The sequence below is a fragment of the Plodia interpunctella genome, chromosome 14 (genome assembly GCF_027563975.2).
Source record: "Plodia interpunctella isolate USDA-ARS_2022_Savannah chromosome 14, ilPloInte3.2, whole genome shotgun sequence".
NCBI classification, from domain to species: Eukaryota; Metazoa; Arthropoda; class Insecta; order Lepidoptera; family Pyralidae; genus Plodia; species Plodia interpunctella.
The window spans coordinates 5,084,745-5,107,810 of record NC_071307.1 but is presented as its reverse complement, the minus strand read 5'-3'; the positions used below and the strand labels follow the sequence as shown (position 1 = coordinate 5,107,810).

The window sequence follows — 23,066 nt, the reverse complement described above, 5'->3', positions numbered from 1 at the left end:
GACTTGCATGGATTTTGGAATTTTGTTAGGGAAGACGGGATATGACGATTTTGGGGGTTGATATTATGTAAGTACAATATATGGATGTATGGAAAGAACATACATTTTTATATGACAGAGCATGATAACGGTCTGAATCGAATCAGTTGTCTTATCATTGCCGTTTGAAGATAACAAATGATATTGTTATCTTGCCGTTTGAAGTATGAAGTTAAATCTGTAAAGTCAGGATAAAATACAGGTCAAAGAATAACATACTGGAATAATTTTAAAAATAAATTATGAATGAATATTTAGTGGTATTGACTATAATTTAAGTAAGTCATTAAATATCTTGCATGCGAATGTACAGTAATGCTTATATATAATATATTATGCTTATATATAATAACTTGTACTCGAAATTTTCTGAGAAATGAAATACCAAAAAATTTAGGTTAATCCCCGAGCTGAACCAGAAAATATATCTTCTCCGAGAGGTAGATTTTTATTTCGCCGGCTTTCATTTGGCCTCGGTCATGCGAACAGAATTCCTACTTATTGCTCTATATTTGCTTAAGTTACTTTGGGGATAGGTATAAAAAAGGTTAGGGTGAGCACAATGAAATATTTTCTTTGCGATAGAATTGTTAGCTAGAAAATCCTACAAGTAAATGTTCCAACTTTTAGCTGTTTTCCTTCAGGAACATTTGTATTTACTCTATATTAAAGTTTAATTTGTTTTGCGAAGTTGGATTTCAAGGGATCTACCTAGTGTGTGTTTCCCTTTCGGAAATACCACGTGTGTGGTAGACAAATATTAATAAATTGTATAGAATAGGATTTAAAGTATACCCACTAGAGTAAAACAACTATATGTCATCCTGTGAATGTTGTAGTAGGCGACTAAGGGATAAGAAGTCTTGTTAGCAGCTAGGCAACTACAGTATTCCCAATGAGGGTTGGGTAGTCGTGATTGTTTGAAAGGGATCTATAAACCTATGATCTTCAATAAAATACCATCATCGTCATTAGCACCATAGTTTAGAAATAAAGGAGTCATTTGAGAAGAGAATTAGTTAAATTCTAATCTAACAAGTAGACAAGCCAACATATTAAGTACCGTGTAACCACCATCATTCATGAATTTGATATAGTTTGAACAATAAATCGATAGCGCCGCTAAGTCCCGCCGACATTGTTAATCAACTATGCAAACAAAAGGTATTCTGTGTGGATATATATCTTATGTGGATGCTGTGATGTGGATTGTAATTAATACAACTGTGGGTAAATTGTGGGTATTTATAAAAATATGTCTGTGCAGAAACTACTTTTTTATCGCGCCAAAATGCGCCCGTGCGTTCAAGGCCTTTTTTTTCGTGTGGATAAACGCTCGTCCCGTCCATCCGGCCACGGGAAGGCGGACAGGTGTGTGGGACTTTAACTCACTAAAACCACACGGTGTCAACGCCTACCGCATTTGTGCCGGGACCATGTGCTAATCTCGCTCCACAGCACCGGCGCGGTGGCCGCTACCTCCGCGCGGTCTTCCGCCCAGGCTGGGCAGACCTCCAGTGTGTGCTGGGCGTCCTTGTCCTCGCATCCGTCGCAGTGGTGGCAGATAGCAGACGGCTCACGCCCCGCTATTCGATACAGATACGCCCCGAAGCAACCATGCCCTGAAAGTATCTGCGTCAAGCGGTACGAAAGCGAACCGTGCTGCTTCGCCAACCACTGGGCCAAAATTGGACGGATTGCCTCGACGGTTCTACGCCCAGCAGAGGGCTGCCCCAGCCTGTGGCTCCACTCCTGAATGCAATCTACAACCTGATTCTTTAAATCGACAGAAATACTTCCAGAAAAGAAAGTCCAAGAACAAGAACAAACAATACACCGTATAACTGTTAGGCAAACAAAGAAAATGTCGCTACAGAATAGATCAATAAATCAAAGCTTACTAACTTCGCGAAGCTTTGGAAGTTTCCCACTTTCCGCGCGGCTTCTCAAATAACACTTACGATCGGGGGCTTAATTAATTTTCTATTTCTAATCGTCATAACGAGCTTAACCTTAAAACTTTTGCTGTAGACAGCAAATAGCCGATGTAAATTCTTTGGATAACATTAATTGACTTGCTAAAGGCGATCGTATTTCTTTTTCGGAGATATTTTTAGTTTATCAGAAAATTAAAAGAGTTATATACTCTTTTATAGGTATATTCTGTTATTATAAACGTACAATTTGTTGTAAGTAAATTATGTAATGTATGTTTTAAGTGCATAACGTTTTATTGCACACTAGCATTGGCACTAACATTGGCTAACGTCTTCGAATCATTTCTGATTTTCTCGTTGCCGTAAGAATTACAGGAAAACCTCGCATGACACTCCAAGCTCTAAGGATCAAATTACAACTTTCCACGCACGCAGATTCTGGATGAAATAAGTAACGATTGACCTGATTTACAAGTATAGATCCTCGATTCTACAGATGTGCAGCACTACGTACACCTACCTACGCTGACCCAAGAGGCTTTTAAGGAAGTAAATAATGGTTTTGATTAATGGATATTGAAAGAAATCAAACGAAAATTGATTAGTAACGTACAACTATGACCATATATAGCTATAGAATCTGACAAAATTTTCAAATTTTAAGTCATTATTTTGTCAAGACTTTTTTGTTTATTATATGGATCAATGATGTCCTAAATGCATGCAATTAGGACATCACTGATTCATAGAATACAAATTAATGATAAAAATTGGGTTCATAATAAATAACAGTAGTTTGTAGCTAGTGAGAATTACTATTTAATATAAAAATTGACGTAAAAAAGTGCCTATGAAGGTCTAGTTCCTGAATAAATTATTTGAATTTTGAATTTAATAAAAAAGGTGTTAGTAAATTTCTATTCTATTACCTAATATTTAGGTAAGTAATAACTACAAGATAGCTTTTAATAAATTTATGTTGTCATGATGGCAAGGAAAATTTAATGTCACCTTTTTTGAACTGGGAATCGAATAATTATATATTTATCTGTAAAGACGTGTAATAAACATATTTGTATATACCTAAGTACGTGCTTCATTTCCTTGATCACCATGTTATGGCTGCATGGACGGACACTAGGTGTATATTTTTGACAAAGGAGACAAAGGGGCCTTTGTGAATATCAGAAACGAGACTTAAGGCCCGAGTTCCTTTGATGCAGTCATTCAAAGATGCTGCATTCATCTCTTGGCTAAAATAGTAAACCCAGTAAAATATGTTTTTTATGTCTATGACAATGTAAAACTATTGCTAATCATCGAGAATTATCTGAAATTTGAATATAGAACATAAAAGAGATGCAAATTCAATTCAAAAATATACCTAAAAGAATTCTATTGGGAAATCAAACTTGACGCAGACTTTGATGATGAGCCTAATATATTCAAACCGTAGATAGATTCAAGCAACAAATTGCCTTGAACGATGTTTGAACATAAATTTGACTAAGACTGTAGATTTGTAAAAAAAATATTTTATTAATATCTTGTGATTCTGATAGAACATACAAAAATTAAAAGAAAAGATATCGAAATGAATTAAGGCACTGATTTTTTTACAATTTTAATAACACATAAATTAATGTTTAAAAAATATTTTCAAAATAAAATTATGCTGATGAAAATGTATGAAAATACTTTGTCGCTTGTAAAATATTTAATAAAAACTCATTATCATAGAAAGTCGATGCTAACTGGATAGAAAGTTAGAGGGTTCTATTGGAAAATGTATACTAATTTGCCAAAAGAGTTTTAGCCTGATCATGATGGTTCCGTAGTTACGATAGTGCTTAGAGTATTAGTAGGTAGGAATTTAGAAATAAATATCTATTCCGCGGATTATTGTAGCTTTATTCCGAGTACATCAGAAAATTGTTCCTAGTTTGTTGTTGAGGATAGCTATAAGGAGGACTCATTTTGAAGTTTCATGTAGCTACTATCCACACGAATATCCGGGTCTTGGATGTTTATCTATATATGTATTTGTTATTAAATATAGTATCGTTGAGTTAGTATCCCATAACACATGTCTCGAACTTACTTTAGGGCTAGCTCAATCTGTGTTATTTGTCCTAATATATTTATTTAATACGTTACGTCACTGTCTCCCAGAGGAGTAATAGCCTTATTTCACTTATTTACTGCCGTATTTTGTGTCTGCGGTCGTAGGAGAGGGGTCCTCTAATTAATTGCTTACTTCAGGGAATAACGTCCGGACCTTGAAGCTTTCCAAATGAATTTCATTCTAAATTCGGACAAATTTATTATTTTTTACTTAACTAATTTATTTTTGTGGCATTGACGAATTGCAAACTTTTATTTAGTTTCACCTGTCCATGCGGTCTGTAACCAAACTTGCAAGTAAAATTTCACCTATTTCCGCATGATCTAACATAGTTGCAATTTTCCAGGTCGCTACAATATCAATATATATTTTTATTTTATATTTAACTAGCTACACCCGCTGTGTCACCCGCGGTTTTTCATTCGTTGTATTTTTTTTTAAACTTACGTTTTTAATTTTATGTACAGTATACCAGTATCTACTTTATAAAGCGCCGTTGACTATCAGACTCTTTGACCAAATCCTACGGGAATCGCGTACTTTTGGGATGACAAGTACCGTATGTGTTAATCCAAGGTATCAGTTGTCACATCAAAAAAATTGGCTTGCAGGCGTTTGAGCATGAAGAAGTAAAAAACCTAGTCACTTTTGCCTTTATAATATTAGTGTTTGCAATCATCTACACCGTAGAGAAGCATGGACAACTTACCGAACCTGTTACTAAGATAAACCTTAAAAGGCGTTGAGAACAAAGAACCAGATAATATTTACCAAGAGAACGTTAATTGTGCCGTTTATTTGTCAAGTTTCTGTGATAATTACATTTCTCTAAACCCACATATATAACTTATCTTACTCTCATGTAATGGGTGCTCTGTTTGTGTACATGTATATGTCTGAAATATTGTATGTTTACCACAAAATCTTTTTAAAGAAGTACTAAATAATAGCTATTTTTATTTCAACTTCGCGTGTTTGCTGTTCTCGACTGTAAGGCTCCAATCCCGTGGTCTACATAAGATATAAACCTTAAAGTTTTGAAGATTGCCGGCCGGATTGATCGGCCGTCTGCCCGCCTATAATCGAGAGATAACAACATACCCTGATTTGGAATGCTGTTGTTGCCTACCAGACATGTCAAGGCTTAATAGTGGTAGCGGGAAGCACAAGCTTTATCTTTTGTGAAATGTGTGACATGATTTCTACTTAGGCAAGCAATAAACTTTAGGTTTAAAATATATATATCAAACGTCTTTAACGAGGGTATCATCCAACTTTGTCACATTTAATAATCTCGCAAATCATTCACACCTTCTCCACGAGTATATTATAGGCTCCATACGCGAATCAATATTTTACTTAATTCGACATAGTTACATGTTCACTCTCGTATGTCGGCTCCCAACAGAGGGAAATGATCAAAGACTTTGTGCGATGTGTGAGGAGGAACTTAATTTATGTGATCCGCGGTACAGTTGTTTTTGGTTACCCAATTGAATTAATTCAAACAAACATAAGGACATGTAGTTAGTAGTTTTCCCGAAAGAGCTCAGGTAAGTACTTATAATCATTTTATCAATCTACAATATAAACGTCTGACCGTTTGAGTCTGAGTCTATGGTTTTCATAATTATTATTGTACTTAACTGTAATCCTTTTGGCAAATATACATTTTTTTAATCTTCGTTAAAAATAATATATTCTCTAATTGTGCATAACTAAGATAAATTTCACAATGCAACCAATTCAAAACAGATTTAAAATGTTTTCTTTTTATATCGAAATCATTATTACAGAGTGATATATAAGACTAGCTGCGCATCGGGGTTTCGCTGCCGAGGGAATTTCGGGATAAAAAGTAAGTTGGATAATAAGTCTGTGTTATTCCAGGTTATATTCTATCCGTGTAATAAATTTCGTAACAATCAATCCAGTAGATTTTGCGTGAAAAAGCGTGAAAAGGTAACAAACATACAGTCACACATAAATCCTCACAAACTCGAATGTGCCACGTTGGTACATGAACCGTTAAATTGCATGCATTTGAGCGAAATAAGCGAAATCATTAAACCTTGCAATGCTTGTTCAATTTCAGTGTTCATTTCAAAGATAAATTCACTTTTAAATGGCTCGATTAAAAATATTATAATTTCGATGCCATCGCAAAGTATAGTAATAGGCCAGTATCTAAAGTAATCTAAGGGTGAGTTGCACCAGTCAACTTGACGTTGACTTTAAACTGCGCGCCGCTGACGATTAAACAAAATGGTGTACTTAACGTTTTTCTGTGCAGGTTTTAACATCAATGTTGACGGTGCAACCTACTGTAAGTTACAAAACATTAGCTTACTTGACACTAGTTAGCTTAACAAAATTATTCAAGTGCTATATTAGATAAAAATAACAAGGGAAAAAGTGGATATAGCAATAATAAGACGACTTTTGCCTCGTTGCCGAGGTAAATTGCATTACGTTGATTCCATCCCAAATGAAATCATCTTTGATCGAAGAACGTTATTACGTACCTAACCAATTATTGCGTCAAACATTATTTAATTAATAAGAGAGGTGCCGTCAGACATCTTCTCGGGAAATATCAAGACAAAGTCCAATCTTATAACTCGATTGACTGATATATCACCGGAGTTTCACTCCAAATATTTGGGCATTTGTGCTTATGTATCGTACATTATTAAGTATTTTTGCCACAAAAAATAGTAATTCATTTTTTCGGCTAAATAAACATGATTCATATTTATACGTTTTGCCGTTAAATTCAGTCATTATCGACGTAAATTCTGTATCTGAATTTTCGTGTATCTGAAGTAAATTCAGGCGATGATATCAGATTGCCTAGAACGCTTGCAGCTACGTCTAGAATCCAATCACTTAACAAGGTAGATAATGAAGGTGAAGGATAAAACGAACCCCGAGCAGAGATTAAATAATCAAAGAGATTTCTTGCGGCCGCTAAGCTACTTTTATTCGAGTAAACATCTCAACGAAAATTACGGGACTGTCTACTTTGAATTTAATTTCAAAGCAAACGCTCGTGATCCCTCTAACGAGTTCTTGAAAAATGTGTCAATTATTGCAACTTTGAGATGGAAGGATGTCGCGTAATAAATATGTTTTTGATGAAATTCATCTGCATTATTTTACATTATAATGTCTCCATATGATCTCTTTTTGTGACTCAACTCCAATCACCAACGGAGTAATGATCAAAAGGCTTACCAGAAAACATACAAATACGTAGCACGTTATTAACGACCACGTGCTATCTCATTTTCCAGCATAGACGCAGCGTTTAAAAAAAATAAATGAAGGTGTCGATACAACGGGTAAATACTATTTAAATAGTACTTATCTTCTCTTCCTATGTAGAGGACGAGCTGACAGTTTCTGAAAATTCGTAAAAAGCACAGCAATAAGGAAGTAAGATAGTTCCTGACATAAAAGCATGAAAATGGCACAAGAGTGATATGCCCCAAAGTAAAATGTTATGTAAGCGCTGCCTTCGCATACAAAGTACCTACTCAATTTACGTGGCCCATAGTCTGCTTTTATTCTTCCGTAACAGATGGCGTGATTATCGCCGCCTACACAAGGTGAAGTGTATCATTTGCTATCTTTTTCTTTAAAGCTGTGTTGTTCCAAGTAAAAGTTCCATATTTATAAACAAATGGTTAAATACTAAAGTATTACCTCTCAGCTAATCATTAGGAAACTAACTAGTCTTGGCAACAGATTTTTATCGGTGAGTAGGTACCTACTCCACAAAAGGATGTATTTAATGACAGATTATTATGAAACTATAATGTAAATTGCTAGATGTATTCAAAGGCCGACAAGTTAGGTTATTAACATCTAATTTTATGTTGGCGGTCGAAGGAAGCGAACATACATACCATAACCTCCTCCCTTTTTGGAAGTGAGTTAAAATTGTAAAGATTGGTTGAAACGCAACATCGTAACAATGTATTTGTATTCAATCTATACTTTGACATTACCACATTACATAATATTTATTTTAATGGTAAATGAAATTCTTGTCTTAAACGAGTCAGTAATTTTTTCTATCGTTATAGAAACCAATATCTTTTATAAGAAAATTGGCAATCTTTATTGGCGACGATGAAATTGCTTACTTTTGGCAACGATAATCTTGTCGTACGAATTTTATATGGGAGAAACAATAAAATTTAATTTATCTGTAGCAGGGTTAATGTTTACAATAAATAAATTGCTTCATTGACTATGATCATAATACAATATTATATTCTGGATAATTATTTGTTATGTATAAATATTATTTGATGCGCTTGTAAGTTACCAATTTTTATCAAATTTGGTATCCATGTAGTTAAAGAACCCCGTTCAACCTACAGTAACTTTTTTAAATCAACCCCAAAATTGACTAAGTATATTAGTGGGTGAAAGTTTGTATGAAAATCATGTCAATAATAATTTATGCGAGCGAAGCTGCGGGCCAAAGCTTAAATATACAAATATAATAGGTTTGACGATTAAAACAATAGTGGCTTTAAACATTCATGAATATTAGGCAAAACGGAGATGGGTTTATGTCCGGTAGGATTTCAATTTATTTCCAAAAAATGCGCGGTGTTGGTTGCCCTTTGAAGTTAACATTTTTTATAATACTTGAAATGATTAAAATTTTATGACTATCGGCCACTTTTCCACATCAATCTTTTATTTGCCTATCAGCTATCAACACCCACTGGAAGATATGGAGATAGAAATAACATATTTTAACATTACTTGCAATAACATCAGTTATATTCCTACCAAAGTTTCTCTCGACAGATATCTCAAGACGCTAACAATTTCGTGGGACGCAGTCGTGCGAAGACTGGAGATGTCACATGTAAATGAGGAGCGTGACAAATGTGTTGCTTCCAGACACGTGTCACCTGTACACACCACGGTTAGGACTCCTTTTATGCTAATTCTTATGGCTTAATTATACAACAAATAACTATATATATATTTAATAATAAAGAGCCGCGAGATCTCAATTTCTGTGTGAATTTTAGGGTAAAAATGTATTCTATGTGCTATTTCCCTTTCAGACTTCATGTAGCCAAACGTGTCGGTGTATCAAATTTCGTCAAAATCTATCTAGTGGTATTTTTGAGTGGAAAATTAACATACATCTATCAATTTTCAGAAATTTTCACGTATATAAAATTGATAGGAAGTGATCATCAAACTCCTTCTACTGACCATAGGCCTCTATTTTCGTACGCCATCCTTCTGTAATGAAATTAATTCTGTAATGGAATGATCAAATCAAATTTGAGGTTAAAAACAACACGTTCCGGTCACGTGTTACAGGAAGTTCAAGAGGAAACGACTCCAAAAAGTACGACAGGCTTCGTTTATTTACGGTCAAGTGTGAGTGCTTTCGCGCGATAATAAAACAAAGGCTTTATCGTAGTGAAAAATGCGGCACGGGTAAATTACGCAGTCTGGAAGGGTCTCTTTATTAGGGTCTAACCGAGTGTTTTTATAAGAGTTATAATAAATGAAACCGTTTATAGAAAATCATCTTTACCTTGGGATCCGAAAATATGGTTGACTGATGTTGTAAAGAGGATTCACTTGGACTGCCTGTGTAGATTTATGCTTTCAACTTTTTAAGTTACTATTGAACTGAAATCCTACTAGTATTATAAATGAGCAAAATCTACACGACGGATTGTTATGAAATTACACGGTACACGGGTAGAATATTTACGAGTAGAATACTGAATTTGTATAGGTACCGATATCAAAAACATATTACACTTTTCTACTTGCTGGGTCAAAGATCCATTAAAGATTGAGTTGTGAAAATTCAGGACGTAAAAAACGTGGTTTAAATAAAAAATGAGGAATTGTTTTCTCAAGTAAAAAATAGCAAGCATCTTCAATATTCATAGGGACTTTAAGGTTCGGTGTCTTAATAAAATAAACATTTATTATATTTAGGTGAGTGGTCGGTTTATTTTACTTAACAGGAGCAAAGAGACTAAAGGATCTGAACGGGCTAGTAAAATGAGTTACGGTTGAATGCGTCCCTTTCCTTCGGGTTGTTTCGAGATTCAGATAAAAGGGTTTCGTAATTTTGAAATGATAAAAAATAAAAGCTTTCGTATGTTACAGTTAAATACGTACTTATAATTTATAATGCTTATTAGAAACGTAATCCAGTGAAATTAAGTCATATGGTCTGGGTAATTTTCATTTCAGAATTATGAATAAAGTATACGTTATCTCGGAATAAGTTTTTCACATTTTCCTTTAGTGGTGGTGGCGTTGTAAGTAATAAATAAATTTTGATCGTATAACTTGAATCACGAGCCAAAATGACGTGGATATTAAATAAATAATTTATCAATTTTGTCATGTAGTCGATTTAGTCTCATATGTGTATATAAATCGTCCTTAGTAAGGAAAAGATAAAAGAAATATCTTCATATCCAAAGTTAAAAGTGCTTCCATTTGAAATGGGAACAAAGGAATTCTTCACAAAAGCCGGAGTCAAACTAGCAACTCAAGTTACAGAGCATTCTATTCAGAACTATCTCAAGGGTTTTAAGTCAACTCTTTAAAGCACCAATCCATTGCTACACTTAATCAAATTTATGTGGTTCCCGTACTAGAATAGTACCACTTTGCAACCTCCCGTAGTCGTACGGGGAGACATGGACGTAAAACCTTGACAGTTGGCAAGCAATAACAGAATTTTCAAAGGTTTCCGTTTTTAACAATTTCATCGCAATTTCACTGCTATCACTATAACACATAAAAATCGATCGAGTATCTTGGCACTATGCAATTTATATTCCCACCGGATTCTGCGACATCACATATAAAATCTAATAAAATCTAAATATAATAATCTAATTTATGTAAATGAAATCTAATTTTACAATGTTATATTATGTAAAACGCTCAGATAAAAGAGAGAGTTATTTTCCATCTGAGCGTTTTCTTTGTTGTTTCTTCAGCCGTAAAGCATCGGAGCCCACTTTCCGTGGACGGGCCAGCGCAGTCGACATTCCTAGAGTTCTGCTATATCATATATTTATTTTTACATATGTTTGAATTAAACTACCTATCTATATGCATAACGGATCTGAGCCTTACTTTTTATATGGCTGGACAAAGAGGGTCAACGTGAGATCGTGATAAATGTGGACGGACAGAACAGTGCGACTTTGAGTGGTTGACAATTAATAAAGAGACCCTGAGCTGATTGTATTGTGAACCTTAGTAGGTTAACACTATACATTAAAGAAGTTTAATTTTACAAGCTTTTATTTAACGTAACTATGTATGTCCCTATGTGCCAATGTATCTTGCAATTTTGAAGTAGATAATCGATTTCGAATTCGATTAGATGACAATGCATTATTATGATAAACATGATCTAATGGTGCACCCAGCAACGGCTCCAAACGTGAGAACTCCTTAACGGTTTACTGCACGGACATGATTTTTTTGTTATGCATTGAATGCAATAAGATCTTAGTTAGCTCTGACAACAATAAAAGCTTGTGTCAAAAATAACATTATATAACTGCTATAGCAGTATACTGTCCAGCAAGTTTAATATAGGTATACCTCCCTAAAGTTTGTTAGTCGGCCATCTAGCTTATTCACAATAGAGGGAAACTCCAAAAGCTCCACTCCACAGTATTTTGTCTTATACAAAAACAGTTATCAGATTTTTACTAACATTCGGCGTCCACTAAAGGTATCCACACAAGCCGGGCTATTAACACCCAGGAAATCCTACATAAGATAAAGCAAGAAAGTTTAGATAAGTACATGTTCACACGTTTTTATCCCTAATGCTCAACCGCAAACACACTTTTACCATTTAACGTTACACACAAATAAATAGACGTCGCAATAATTTTTTGCCAAGGATATTACGTCGATGGAACTCCCTTTATGATCAAAGGAATAAAACTACAAAACTTTCTACGGATTGAAGCATTCACGCGAGAATTTCCTTTTCTGAGGAGATTTTGATAAGCGGAGGTACAGTCAATCGCATATCAAGTTACTATCCATTGAACTCTATTCACGTTATCTTTAGGCAAGCTCATGTACTGTTATCACACTTTGTGGGTTTCTGCAATTACATATAATATTGTATTTCCTTTGAGCATTTCCTATAGAATTTGAAATATCCTAATATTATAAATGGGAAATTAAGTTTGTTTGTTATATCTCTAGAAAGTTTTATATTATCTTTACAAATTAAAGTTCTCTGTCGCATCTGTCTGTTCGCGATAAACTCAAAAACTACTGCACGGATTTTCTGAGAAAGGTTTAGGTACAATCTATTTGACGACCTCGGTGGCGCAGTGGTACAGTGCTTGATTGGGTTCGATCCCCGGTTGGGTCATTATGGAAAATGATCTTTTTCTGATTGGCCCGGGTCTTGGATGTTTATTTATATACGTATTTGTTATAAAATATAGTATCGTTGAGTTAGTATCCCCACAAGTCTCGAACTTACTTTAAGCTAGCTCAATCATGTGATTTGTCCTAATCATCATCATAATCATCAATTAATTTAAGAACTTTGTATATATAAATTATTAATATATATTTATTTATTTATAATCTATTATATTTTTTACAGCCGTTGTTTGGCCGCTAGTTATTATATATCTATGCTTTTAGGTAGGTATATTATTGTAAAATCCAATACCTCCAGTAGCTGTGGGCCTTATCTTATAAATGATCCTACTTCTGCGTTCAACGAATTGGACCTGAGCATTTGTAAATAAATGATGAGTTTGCAAATGTGGAAACGGAATATTTATACCTACCGGTCGGTCGCCACAAAATGGAAAATGGAATGATAAAAGTCTATTGGTTCAAATCAAGATTTTTTTCTAGAACGACTAATATTATTTTGATTGCATTGAAACGAATATACTAAAAAATATATGCATTATAAAAACAGATATATATTTACTTTCGGTATTTATTAAACAAAAAAGGTGATACAAGATAATCTCAAGGCGTAACCCAATATTCCTATAATAATTGATGTATGCAATGATTGTACATTCACTATTACATAAATGTAGCGTTATTTAACAATTATTGTTTGACATATTAACGCAATATTTATACAATAGTGAATGTTTGCAATAAAATAGCGAACGTGTATTAGTGAGATAAACTTCTATTATTTTTTGTTTTGCATACAGTCGCTGACCCGGATACACGTGATAAATCCGATGAAACAAGCCCGAAATAAAAGTTCTCCCAGCGAAATTCGGTATAAAAAGCAATCGCGCTATTGTCGCAAAATAATTATTTGTTTTGTAGTATATTCGCGTAATAGTACCACTGAATTGTGTCCTATTTGATTTGCTGCAACGCAACACACTTTTATGTTCATTGTCTATGTTCTTTTTATAACATCTGTCTCTTGTCGTTGTTCTGTATCTTCAATTTGTTTGTATTGTGTGTACAAAACGATTCAGAAAAAAATTGGTTTACGGGTAGAATTTAACTTGGAATTCAATATACCTAGATATAGTTTTATTAGTATCAATTCTAGTATCATTAAACAAAATTAAATACACATTAGCCAAAAGCACCATCAGCAAAGTTTTAAGAAATTTACCCTGAAGTAAGTTCTGAAAGTTCCGTATCAAATTTAAATTGTTGAGGATCCACCAACAAGTTACAAGGAATGCCAATTATACTGCATGAATTTTATTTTTGAGTTTAAAATTTATGCACTTTTGAAACAAAACCGAAATGAAAACTAGACTTTTGGGAGTTTAGAATCTGGATGAAATTTATATACGTATATTGTAGTATATACGTAATCTGTAATGCTAACAATCTGCTAAAATATCACATAATATATAGTAGAATTTACACTGCTGTAGCGCTCCGTAGTGAGAAGCTGCGTTGGCGTAGCACTCGTAGCAGTGCTACGACATAAGCTCTTTGTGAAGCTTCAGCGAAGTGTGCTTCTTTAGTGTTAGAACATCGTGATTAGTATACTCGTATGTTTAGAAATTTGCATATTATGTCTATTCAACGTACAACATGATAAAATTAAGAGAATTTGTTTGTTAGATGAAAAATGCATTTCTTTCTAGAAATTAAAATTATTATAATCTTACTAACATTATAAATGCGAAAGTTTGTGAGGGATGTATCTGTTTATGTTTGTTATTCTTTTAAGTAAAATCTACTGGACGGATTGTTATTAAATTTGGTTGGTACACGGGTAGAATATAACCTGTAATAACACACAGGGTACTTTATATGTCAAATTGAAATTCCCATGGGAGAGAATCCCCGGGGCACAGCTAGTTATTTATATAATATTGTATACGTACAATTTCTTTTATTTTTTGTATTGATTTAAATTTTAATTGTTTTTTTTTTAAGTTTCTCAATACAATATGGTATATTGTTTAACTACGCGAGATTCAGAGGTTGAAAATACGAGCAATTATCATAAAAAGGCAATAAAGTCTTATTAATGTTCGGGAAGGATTCTGGACGCTGATTAATTTCGTTTATGCTTCTTTTATTGTGATGAAGACGTAATTTTTTTTGCCCTCAGTTGTATCAAATTACACGTATATGTCTTTTTTTTCACCATAAATTAACTGACCAAAAATTTATAATACATTTAACATTGATGCTTTCTACAGAAATAATCTATTCAGGAATTGAATATTTGATATTTCAAAAGGATAAAAGATTCGATATTTAAAAATGTATAGGTACGATTCTTGAAAGGTTAGCGTAACATGGATCAATGGAATAGTTTCAGAGTGCCTTGCTTTGTTCACATATTTTATTCGAAACAAATTGGATTTTCCTTTGGGTATTACAAAAATATCGCATGAAAAGTTTTATCTTACAGACAAGAATTCATTGTTGTTGAATTATTTATATTTCTAAGGAAAAGCAGACGCCGAACTTCCGATGCTTTATTCATTTAGTATTCGATTATAAGAACCTTTTCACCCTTGTACTATTGAAACCGTCATTCACGCTCTCTTTCATCTGAGCGTTTTCCTGGTTTCTTCCTCAGCCGTTGAGCTCCAGAGCCCAAGGTCCTTTAAAATCATGCAATTCGATCGATTTCTGAATAAAGATTAAACAGACAGCAATTTACTACCAAAGTAGTGGCGCATCGAAGTAGGCCAAGTGGATTAAAGTTTTCTAGTTAAAATGTCTTCAAGTAGTTTGCATTCATGTTATTTATAGCTAAACTAGTTCTTGGGATCAAGACTGGGTGGTGTTTTCTTAGGATAATCTGATTACTTAAGCAGTTCAGTTTCATTCTCGTATTTATTACAATAAAATAACGGACGTGTAGGAATGTCATTGTACTTCCAACATTCTTAAATGAAGTCAATAATTATTTATCACATTTTTTCGTATCGATTTGTTAGATTTCGACTTTCTTTATGCGTGGAATTATCTCAATCTCAAGGAAGCGACAAATATTTCGAATTGGCCATTTACACATATGTACATGTATTAAGATGAGAGTTGCTGCGACCCTCAAGGAAATTACTTTTAGGATTTAAGGCTTTGACTGTCCAGGGGCCGCCCCGAAGGGTCCCGTCACGCCTGGGCGCCCACACCACGACTCAGTAGACAAAAAAGTCCTTACTGGCTAATACGATCGAATCCTTCGATCAAATTAAGGACATAAGTACGAGATGGATAAATACTTTATACGATTCACTCATCTGATTAGCGTTAAATCACAGATCAACAAAAAGAAAAAAAAATACTAGGGAGATTGGGCCTTGACATTCTTTTCTATTCAAATCTTTCTCGAAATTACAGCAACAGAATTAAGGCAACCCGGCGAGGTATTTGTAAACAATGGATGTTGTAAAATATAAATAATATGATACAAATTAACTTAAATGTGAAATGTAACACCATCTTTTTGTAATAAATGTACTAACCTTTTTGCAGCAGAAAACTATTTCAATATGACAGTTGCTAACCAACCATTCACGCGGTCAACTCGGTCCATCTAACAGGCATTTAATTTATATAGAGGAGTATTGGATACCTGTGGTCCAGCTATAGGAATCCGAGCAGACCTAGATTTATCTCCGGTTTAGCCTGAAGATTATAAGTATTTCGCTTTTTTTTTGGTCGAGGGGTAAGCCTAGTTATAACCCCTCCATTCCAGCAGTACTTAATGCGTTGCATGGGCATTAGGAAAATACGTAGTGAATTATTACTTAAAAAAAAATATTTTTTTGAATTCCAATGTTTTTCATTTGAATTAATAAATCGATATTTCATGAGACAGATAGTTTTGTTTTATCTTTGTGATTTAAAAGAATTACTTAAAGTTCCCAATCTGATTTAAATTATCAATATTACAGGGCATGGGATAAAAATAATGATTCCCAAAATAGCATCATAAAACCTATGAGAAACAAATTGTAAAAGGAAATGTTTATATTGCGCCGCGATAAGAGAAAATTAAATGTTCACTTTTACGGAAACATTTCTAACGTAAAATTATAATTTATGATAAACGCTTCAAACAGAAATGAGGAAATTATTAACTTCAAGGCATTTTGATGAAACTCGTTTCACAGTAACAATGGCGTAAAATATTTAGTTACAAGTTTAAATAATAGGGAAGAATTAGGTCTATTTTATGAAGCGGTGGTGGTGAGGTTAATTTATGGATTTATTATTGTTATAAATTAGGTCGATCCGTTTTTGTTATTTGTAGCAATTATTATAATATTAAATGGTCCCAGTGAACCAGTGGCTTAAAATTCGTACCAAATAAGAATAAATCTTTGTTTCAGAAATTAGTAGTTATAGAACGACAATTTATAATTGAGTAGGATACCTACTATTACACATAACATTACAATATGTGCTGCTTATTCAGACTTATTGTCATTCAATTGATAAAATTATATGATTAATGATAGCAAAACCTTTGGTCTGTGTCAAAGATCGCAGAATATCCGAGTTTGCCGTTACAAACAAATTGCTTCTTTTGTCGCCGCGAAAAGTGGATCATGGACAAAAAGAGAACATAGTAATGGACGAATACAGATTTCAGATTGAATCTGACAGGTGACGACAAAATATTTGACCAAATTAATGTTTTACTTACATTGAACCCACAAAAATAAATGTTCCCTAGTACGATAGGCTGCTATTTATGTATCCGGAACTGGCCAATAATTCTAGAATATTTAAAAAGTAATTACAACATTTGAAAATGGAACTCTTCGGCTAGAGAATAAATATTTTTCATGTCTCTGTCATTTGTTTTTTTCAATTGGCGCCAATTTTGAAAATAGCTTGTCTTCATTGCCATGGATTTAACTCGTGAACATTTTCGCGCGATGATTTATTATGATTTTCGGCGTGGATTAACTCAAAAACAGTGCATCGAACAACTGATTTTAACTTTTGGAGATGAAGCACCATCGAAAACCACTGTGTATTATTGGTTTAAGGAATTTCAACGTGGACGGTCTATGCTCACGGATGAAATTAAGGAGGGTCGTCCTAAATTGGTAGTGGTACAACAAAATATTGATGCTGTGCGACAATTAGTAATGCAAGATCGTCATGTTACATACCGCGAGATAGAGGCGTCTCTGGGCATTAGTATGACGAGTATACACGCGATATTATACGAACATTTAATTGTTAAAAAAATTTGTTCGCGTTGGATTCCGCACAACTTGAGCGTAGATCAAAAACAGGCTCGTGTCGACTGGTGTAAGAAAATGATAAAAAAATACAACCGTGGCACGTCAAAAGCTGTTTATAATATCTACACAGGTGACGAAACCTGGATCTATGCTTATGACCTTGAAACTAAACAGCAGTCAACGGTGTGGGTCTTTCAAGATGAACCGAATCCAACAAAAGTTGTTCGTGCGAGAAGCACTTTAAAGCAAATGGTCGCTTGTTTTTTTGGTATCAACGGACATGTAGCTACAGTGCCACTAGAGAATAGTAGGACGGTTAATTCTGAATGGTACACCACCATTTGTTTGCCAGAAGTCTTTGAAAAAATACGAAAGAACAACCCACAACGCAGAATCATACTTCATCACGACAATGCTAGCTGCCACAAGTCGGCTGAAACAAATAATTTTTTGGAGGGTCAAAAGATTGAATTGACGGGTCATCCGCCGTACAGCCCCGACCTGGCACCCAATGATTTTTATTTATTTCCAAACATTAAAAATAAATTACGTGGTCAACGTTTTTCGAGCCGCGAAGAGGCCGTTGATGCGTTCAAAACACACGTTTTGGACATACCTCAATCAGAATGGAAAAAGTGCTTTGAAAATTGGTTTCATCGTATGCAGAAGTGCATAGATCATCGCGGAGAATACTTCGAGAAACAATAAAACCATATGTAATAATATATGTTTGTTTAATTTTGTTATTCCGGATACATAAATAGCAGCCCTCGTATTATCATCCTTGTATATTTGTGTAAGAACGCCAAAGGTGAGTATTTAGTTTTGTTATAGTTCCGATGTTTGTACTTACTAAATTTTGAGTTCTTGCGGAAAGGTAACTATGGTAAAATTCTTTTATTTTTTTCCATTTCCAACGAATAAATCGAAAATTCTGTTCCGTAATTTTAAAAATTAACATAAAAATGCCTACGCAAAAAAATGACGACTCGATGTTTAATTAAGACAAAACGAAAACAGATTTATGAATTGAAAAATTGGATATTCGAACGAAATACATCGTATTTCGAGCCAGCCCATGAATAAACACGAGCCAAAATTAAAAGTCAAAAGTTTGATGAAATCGTGTATTTCAGTATTGAAAATTTATTAAATTAATCGCAAACAATGTGAACTCATTTATATGCAAATTGGTCAGAAGGTTCCGTAATTTAAGTTAACAATATACATGACCTGAATCACAACAAAACATGGAGGCTGCAAAGAATAAGACAATTTGATAACTAGGTAAGATAACTATCAAGTTATCTTCCTATTCTAGGGCGGAAACATCAGTTTCCGCCCTAGAATAGGACCACTCCCTATGCTCCCGCGTATGTCGTACTAAATGTACGTGCATTACAATTCCCAATGAGGGTTGAACTAGGACAGCCGGCTGTCGTAAAGTCACAGCCGTGAACCGAACGTTTAAAATTTTAAAGTGATTTTTTACGCTGACCTCGGGCTACGCGGCGCGGGCGAGCCGTTCCATTTCACATCCAATATAAATAATCACCTGGTTCAAACAGCGATAAAACTATAGCTACACATTCAATCTATGAACAAAACATACATATTTTTCGTCAGCTATTTCTCAACGTTTTTAAAGTTGGACGACATTAAATGTAAGCAAAAGATGGTAATCCCAATTTTATGATATTAGACTTGAGAGTTTTTAGAAGACATCGGATTTAAGCCAAATAATGAAATATAAAAATATAAGCTGCCACATAAGCATTCTTCTCAAATTTTTTTATAAGACAACGAACTCAATGCTAGTGGAACTCGGGCCCGTAGGAGGAACAAATTATTAGTAGGTACCATGAGTCAAAATCCTATTTCAGTTCAAATCATAATTAAATATAAAATATAGGACTACTACGAAGTTCAGAAAAGCTATTACATTTCATTTATTATTATTACGTACAGCTATTTTATTTTTATTTAATTTACAAACGTTTTTTACCAGTTTACGGGCGGTCGGAAGTAAGCTCATAACTGATTGCAAGTATATAACTTAGAATGTAAGGATCCGTATAAATAAATCATTAGAATATACATAAGTATGAATCTACTTTATATACAACTGTACAAAACAACGCAAAACTTCTGGGTCAAAGAAGACGTGCGTACTCATATTTTATCGTTACGTTCGTATTCTCGAGGGATGTAAATGCTCATCACATTACAGAACAAACACCAAAATAATGTTCATATATACAATGTTTAGGGCTTCATCGATCAATAAGACAAAGCGGATGATATCAGCCAAAGTAATTACAACAATATGTTTAGTTAAGCAACTGATGTTCCGCAACATTTCATTAGCAAAGTTGTATCAAACACATGTATCTATCTTGATTTGTCTTACACTCTCAGAGATAATAATTATCTAGTGGAGTTGTCCTCTAGTAACATATACTTAAGAGCTTACAATTTGATTAGTAAATGATATAAATGCTAGAAGCGTTAGGAACGGATATATATAAGTTAACCGGTGCTTGCCTTCCGTAGGATTTTTTCCCTCAAAAACCAAGCCGGCGATATAACACAGAGGTTAAACCGTGTAAAATAAATAATAAAATCATAATGGACAGCTCTAACGAGTGGGGATGACGCAATTTTCACCCATCAGTTTACGAATGACGCGCGGGGCGAGGCATAGAGCTTTTAATTAATTTTTAATTTAGCTACAAATGTGGCTTCCCTTTTTATTCTTTTTTTGTCTGACATCGTATCTTTGCCGGATGATTCATTTAAATCCTGATACATCAAGATCGATAGAGATTTTAATAATGCATTCGTTTGTTATTAAGCGGATAGATGGCGATTCACTCAAGGTATTCTGAATTTCAGACATGGCGTGCCTTGACCGCTCACGCACAAAGCTAATTCAAAATTGGAATTGGCCCTCAATAGTTGGCCGGATTACTAGCAGAAATTTCAAATTGTTCGTTGTAATTGGTTCGGTCGCTTGAAGGCAACCCAATGTCCTTACTGACTGGCGTGACATATCGCCGGACAATGCGGTGCGACGCTAGAAAGAATACGGGGTGGCGACACACATTGATATTGTTGTAACTTATTGCGTCGCGTCGCGTTGCCTTTTTGCATTTGTAGCTCAGCAAGGACACTGGTAAGTTTACGGTCAACAGTAATTCCAACGAGCTAATCAACCTGGCCCTTCCCGGAAGTCATTAAACTGACAAATGGGTTGGGCTAGTTCTGAGCAGCGGGTGTTATAATTTTGATGTGTCAGTTTTGCTGTACACACATTTTATTTCGTTTGGTACAGTATACCACTGCGGTGTAAACCTTTTTCTTACTAAAGAATGCGGATGTAAATTATATTGGATACAGATCTTTGTAAGTAAAAGTCCAAAGGGAAAAGGAAAAAGATTATTTGTAAGGAAAAGTCCGTATCTTACCCCGCAGTCGGTACAGTAAACAATATTATTAGGTATCCGGGTCGCGAATTTAAAATTTATTCTGCAACAAACACATTGTGTTGATGAATGTCATGGTATTGGACATGATAAGAACTTAAACGATATTCTGCTACAATGCTACACAGTATGTCTTCACGATAACTTTAAAAATCAATCTGTGCGAACCTAGATACCTAATTGTGTTGTTTATTGCCCTCTTTCGTGTTTCCTGTTGTATTCGACACTGTGACGCCACGAGGCGCGGGTCAGTGTAAAAAATAAACCTTAAAATTTCAAAGATTCTGACTGACGTTAAACCTCCTGCGGTGTGCAATTGTTGCCTAATCTATGTGTACCTTAGTCACCTTGTACGCGATCCATGGGAGGATGTGGAGTGGTCTTATTCTAGGACGATACATATGTACGATACGACTTCTAGATTATTAAATGAACAAAATGTATTTTGAAATGCTAAAAGGAATTATAAAACTTTGTGAAGAAACTTGCTAAAGGTCAGAGAAAAGATTAAAGTCGCTCTGAATTTAAAGGAGGGCTTATGCCTGGTTAGTTTGAAACTTCTAATATCAGAGATACAACACAGTTTTATTCGGAAATAAATTGCAAACATTGCGTGTTTTCCCATCTCTACATAGAACAGCAATCTAGGCGCACTCTAAAGCAGAAAACAGATGCTGTATTTACTCTTTGCCGGCCATGCATATTTATTGTTTGCAAATTTTGTATAAGCAATAACGTCACAACAAAGAATGTTGTCTGTCTTGCTTGCGTTCTAAATAAGCGTTACAAAGAAATTAAAATCGAGTGTAAATAATAACTAAATAATTTGTAATGGAGCCGATGTTTAGTTCTAGGAATAGGAAGATGTCGACAATAGTTATGTATCTCTGAAACCGATATCTGACCAATCACTTCGGAGATTCGGAGATCGGAGAGTGAAATTAAATTGATGTGATAGCCATCAGAGTGTAGTGTATTTGACATAGAATACTCGGGAAATATGACGATTTTGACATTATGTTCGTTATTAAATAATGGAAAGTAAAGTTATATACAACAGAAAATAATGGAATCATTTATACATTATAATAGAATTGTTAAATGCAGATGCCGTGTGCTGCTTGCGTATTGACATTAAATTAATAGGCTAGTTTAATTGTATGCTAATATCACAAACGAGAAAATAATAGGGCTGATTGATGACATTGTTGTCAGCGTAACTGACCTATCTCATAAAAATGTGTATTGTCGTGTATTCCTGGATTCAATCGCAACTGTGATGACGAATTGATAACTCTCTCCTTTTTTAAAACTCTGAGATGAAAGAGCACTTACTAGTGGATCAAAATAATTGTAATTCTTTGGCATTCAATGTGCTATCATTTATTTTATAGCAGGGAAAATACCATTCTAACAAACCATATAACATTTTCTAAAATATATATTTCTCGTGTTCACGCGTGTGCAAATTCCTTTTATGAAAATATACCATTTTATGCATGTTTGAAAACACATTAAGTTCAACAGAAAATGAAATGGAACAGCGGGCTTGTTCTGAACTGAAGTAATTATACACTAAAGCATTTGTTTAATTAAGTTGTTGTTTAGTTAGTTTTAGTAAAGATTCCGTTTTAACGGCAGCTGAAAAAGGCATATGTGTATATTGCCAATGAATTGTAGACAAAAACAGACGTAAACATAAATAGATCAAAGAATAGCAATCGTAAGTGTGAAAACCAATCGCTTT

At 34.3% G+C, this 23,066-nt stretch overlaps 1 protein-coding gene across 3 annotated transcripts in view; it reads right to left on the bottom strand.

Annotated features, from left to right (window-relative positions):
* The window catches only part of LOC128675121 (uncharacterized protein), a 56,381-nt gene that overhangs the window by 8,183 nt on the left and 25,132 nt on the right, over positions 1–23,066 (bottom strand). The window lies entirely within an intron of this gene.